We start from the raw sequence: 5,288 nt of genomic DNA on the forward strand, positions 1-5,288 counted from the left end.
CCTGAGTAACTACTACAATGGAATTATGAAGAAAGGAAGGGGAGATCATGCAAGAAACAGGTTAGCATGCAAAGGACAAGAATTCAGGGAAGAATGTGAATGTGATCGCAGTCTGAACATCTTCTACTGATGATTCCTGGTGCAGTGGGGCAAGCACAGGGGGGACGAATATCACTGATCTGAAATAAAAGTGCAATCCAACAGTGGGAACATTTTTAGAAATGCTGTATTTCTTCCTTCCTTTCAGCTGTAGCCGCCCAGGTAATACTCCCAGATGGCAAAGGGAACGAGGAGAGGAACCCATCACAGGTTCTCAAGGCCTTTTAGGAAACATGGAGTTCTTCCTTTGGCCACATATATGCATATTTACAAGAAAGGTGACATTGTAGACATCAAAGGAATGGGTGTTGTTCAAAAAGGAATTCCCCGTAAATGTTACCATGGCAAAACTGGAAGAGTCTAGAATATTACCCAGCATGCTGTTGGCATAGTTGTGAACCAACAAGTGAAGGGCAAGATTCTTGCCAAGAGAATAAATGTGTGTATTGAACATATTAAACACTCTAAGAGCCAGGATAGTTTCCTGAAACAAGTGAAGGAAAATGATCAGAAAAAGAAGCCAAAGAGAAAGGTGCCTAGGTTCAGTTGAAGCGCCAGCCCATTCCACCCCAAGAAGCCCATTTTGTCAGAAGCAATGGGAAGGTACCTGAGCAGCTGGAGCCCATTCCCTGTGAATTCATGGTATAACAAAACATAGCAAGGGGGAGAAAAATAAAAGACCTTTGGACTCATAAAAAAAAATAGTGTATTTCTAAATTCTAACACCCTTGATATCACAAACAACACAGTGAGAAAAATGAAGAAATCAACATTTCATAATAGAAAGTGATCTCAAAGAATTAGTCTCTATGAACAATAATATGAATACCAAAAATTATTTGTTTACATGGCCTTTTTCTATGTTATGAAAATTCCATAGAGTTCTTAAAATCCATCTACATTTAAACATTTTTGACATACATAAACTAATTTAAGTGATAAGAAATCATCATGCCACAAGTTTACCTGGCAATTGATTTTGTCTGAGTGACCCACACACAAAATGACGATTTAATTAGGTTCAATGGAATACTATAATGATATGCAACACTAATGATTTAGAATGTTCCCCAGAGCTAGGAGATCTACCTGGATCTTTCCAGTTTCTGCTCACAGAATTCCTGCAATGCAGATATCATTATCCTCCCAGTGACTGCTATCACCCCTCCTTTACAGCCAGTTCCTAACAGTGGAGAAAATTCATATCTTCTGTATGTCCTATATACTTGTAGCATTTTCCTATATTTTTTTTCTTGGAAAAAAAGTTATCAGCTTTCTAACAATTCTTTATATTGAGGAATTTTAGGAACAGACTCTTGAGCAAAGACCCTCCAGGCCTGCTCCATTTGTACCCCCAGGAAGCTGCATCACTGCTCCCCATGATCTCCAAACCCAGGCTCTTGTGCCGAGTTTGGGGTGCTGAGTTCAGGGTGCTCTCTACAAGTGAACAAACAAGCTTAGAAGGAGATACTGGAACTAAAGAGAATGATCAGTCATTGTTCTTGGCCTCGAGGTACTTCCAGTTTAATAAGAAAAACAATCGTTGGGTGAGTAATAGGATTCCTAACACATGACAGGTGTTCTGCCTCTGAACATGCAGCAAGCTCTGACAGGGAGGGGACAACTTAGGAGGAGCCTTGAGGGAAAGCAAGACAGGATTTAGAAAGAAAAAGAAAAACATTCATTTGGCTTTATCCTATATTATAGATAATTCCCCTGAGCATTCATTCCTAGGCTACTGCAAGCCACTTTAGGGAGCGGTCAGGTTACAAGGCTTTTGCATCTTCTATCACTTAGAACAGCAAAACATATGGTATTTGTTTAATCTAAAACTGAAGATGATAGACTAGGTTATGTAAAAGTTCTGAAAATGATTCAGTTCTAACTTCCTGGAAAAAGCACAAGAAATTCTGACACATAAGTACAGAAGCACTCTACTGTCGCAGCCCAAAACCACAGTTACAAAGACCACTTAGCACCTAGCATACAGTAGAGAGTAATATCATTTATGGAATACAGTACCATATTAGACAATGTCCTGGGGGAGACAGACAGAAAGGATGTGTCTTAGCACAATCCTGTTAGAAAGTCATTGAACTTTAGTTTATTTTTTTTAAAGATTTATTTTTATTATTTTTTTATTGGAAAGGTGGATATACAGAGAGGAGAGACAGAGAGAAAGATTCCGGGTCTCCCACGCGGGTGCAGGGTCCCAAAGCTTTGGGCCGTCCTCGACTGCTTTCCTGGGCCACAGGCAGGGAGCTGGAAGGGAAGCGGGGCTGCCGGGATTAGAATCGGTGCCCATATGGGATCCCGGGCGTGCAAGGTGAGAACCTTTAACCACTTGCGCCACCGCGCCGGGCCCTGAACTTTAGTTTAAAAGAACACTTGTAGGGCCCGGCAGCGTGGCCTACCAGCTAAAGTCCTCACCTTGAATGCACCAGGATCCCATATGGGCACAGGCTCTAATCCCAGCAGCTCCACTTCCCATTCAGCTCCCTGCTTGTGGCCTGGGAAGGCAGTTGAGGACGGCTCAAAGCTTTGGGATCCTGCACCCACGTGGGAGACCTGGAAGAAGTTGCTGGTTCCAGGCTTTAGATTGGCACAGCACCAGCCATTGCGGCTCACTTGGGGAGTGAATCATCAGACGGAAGATCTTCCCCTCTGTCTCTCCTCTCTGTATATCTCACTTTGTAATAAAAAATAAATCTTTAAAAGAACACATGTAGAGGCCAGCACCGTGGCAAGTTAATGTAAACCTCCAATTGCAGCACCAGCAACCTATATGGACACTGGTTAGAGCCCGGGCTGCTCCATGAATGTGCCTGAGAGAGGCAGTGGAAAATGGCCCAATTCTTTGTGCCCCTGCAATCATGTGGGAGACCCAGAAAAGCTCCTGGCTCCTGGCTTCAGACCAACCCAGCTCTAGCTGTAGTGGCCATCTGGGGAGTGAGCCAGTGGATGGTAGACCTCTCTTGCTGTCTCTCCTTTTTTCTAACTCTGCCTTTTTAGTAAGAAGAAATACATTTCTTAAAAGGACATTGAAAAGAAAAGCAGAACTATGAGCATTCCAAATTCTAGCAAATTCAACTCCACTGTTTATAATGCTCATTCATGATTTGAGAGTATATGTACTAAGAGATCTCTGATCTTAAAAGGACCTCAGACTGCAAATGCATCTGCCCCAACCGAGATTAAAATAGAAAGTCTTTTCTGCTGTGCAAAACCAAAATTCTAATATAAAATCTGTTTGTGCAGTCCAAGCATAAACATGTGTGATTTCTTCTGAGATTGGCAAGATAGCTCCTTGAAAAAGCAATACCGTAGTTAATATAACGTACACAAATACATGCACTAAACCATTGTCATTTCTGATGCGTAGGACAAAAAGCAAGGAATCTAGCTAACAGAACCAGATGTCTTGCTTAGGTGAGACCACATAGAAAAGGAATTCTAGTGATCTTGGCACTGAATTTTTAAGGGTCCCTATTTTTGTCTGCTGCCTAGGGATGTGGAGTGTGGAAAAGATTTATTCTCAGTCTTGAGATCTTGAGCATGTGGCTATTTATTAATAATGTGTATTTTACTTGAAAATTGCAAGAACAAAACCTAAACCACAAAAGACCGTGATGTGCTACAGTGATCTTCACAAAAAGACCAAAGCAGGAGGCATTATACTACCCAACCTAAATATATTACAAAACTGCAGTAACTAAAATAGCACACTGTTTGCTTAAAAACAGATTCATGGAATCCTTCTTGGAATGGAGGACCAAGAAGTAAGTCCACACAGGGCAGCGGCTGATGTTTGACAAAGATACTGGAAACACACTGGAAAAATTATAGTCTTTCTAATAATGGTGCTGGGAAAATTGGATATCCACAAGCAAAGGAAAATGAAACCACTATTTACAAAAATTAGCCTCAAGCGATTTAAAGACCTAAATGTCAGATTTGAGGCCTTTACAAAACAATACAGGAAAAACACCTCAGAAGATACAGGCAATGACTTTCCAGATCTGTCCCTAAAAGCACAGGAAATAAAAGCAAAATAGGCAACTTGGATTTTGTCAAACTAAGGAGCTTTTGCACAGCAAAGGAAACAATCAACAAAGTGAAAAGACAACCAATACACTGGGAGAAAACATCTACAAGCTATACACCTGACAATGGGTTAAAATCCAAAATATATCAAGAACTCAACAGAGTAACAAAAGCAAAACAAAAACAAACTCCAACTCAAAAAAAAAAAGACAAAAGAACTAAACAAACATCTTTCAAAAGAAAACATACAAATAACCAACATACAAAATAACCAACAAGAATATAAAAAAGCATTCACATCAAAAATCATAATGGAAGCACAAATCAAAACCAAAATGAGGGGCCAGTATTGTGGCACAAATTAAGCTGCAGCCTATGGTACTACCTTAGGTGAGTACCAGCTGCACAACTAGCTGCTCTATTTTGCACTCACCTCCCTGCTGACTCACCTGAGAAAGCAGCAGAAAATGGACCAAGTGCTTGGGTCCATCACTGACATTGCAAACCTAGACAGAGTTCAAAACTCCTAGCTTTGGACTGACCCAGCCCTGACCATTTGGCTCATTTGAAGAACAAACTGATGGATGAAGATCTATCTCTCCTTCCCTCCTTTCTGTTTCTAGCTCTCCCTCTTACTGTCACTCTGCCTTTTAGATAAACAAATCTGGGGTGGATGTGGGGAAAAAGGTACTCTCCTCCACTGTTGGTGGAAGTATAGTCTAGTACAGCCACTATGCAAGTCAGTAAGGAAAGTACTAAGACAATAGAAAATTGATCTACAATATAACCTAGCTACCCCACTCCTGGGAATATTACAAAGGAAGTCTCCACTATATAATGGAGACTAGCATACTGGGAAATGAAAATACATTGCAGTATGCCTCTCTACTCCTGAATAAAAGATGGACTGCCAATGAAACTCTTAAAGATATATTGACAATAGGATGCTGGACTTTCTGCTGTTGTCTATACCTACAATGTCATGATACACTTAAATAGAAGAATGATGGACTTGTGACTGTTTCCGCAGGACTGTGGTATGTAATATGGGTGAAAACAGTGTGCAGGAAAAAATACAGAAGGCAGAAGGGGACAAAGGGGAAACCTATAGCTATAAAACCATGTCATAGAAAATAGTATCAATT

At 40.8% G+C, this 5,288-nt stretch overlaps 1 pseudogene; it reads left to right on the plus strand.

The window, feature by feature from the left end:
* Nucleotides 1-265: 265 nt before the first annotated feature.
* LOC121159373 lies at nucleotides 266-747 on the plus strand (annotated as a pseudogene).
* Nucleotides 748-5,288: the final 4,541 nt, after the last annotated feature.

This window comes from Ochotona curzoniae, unplaced genomic scaffold, assembly GCF_017591425.1.
Source record: "Ochotona curzoniae isolate NIBS_2020 unplaced genomic scaffold, NIBS_Ocur_1.0 contig_4148, whole genome shotgun sequence".
In the NCBI taxonomy this organism is placed as follows: domain Eukaryota; kingdom Metazoa; phylum Chordata; class Mammalia; order Lagomorpha; family Ochotonidae; genus Ochotona; species Ochotona curzoniae.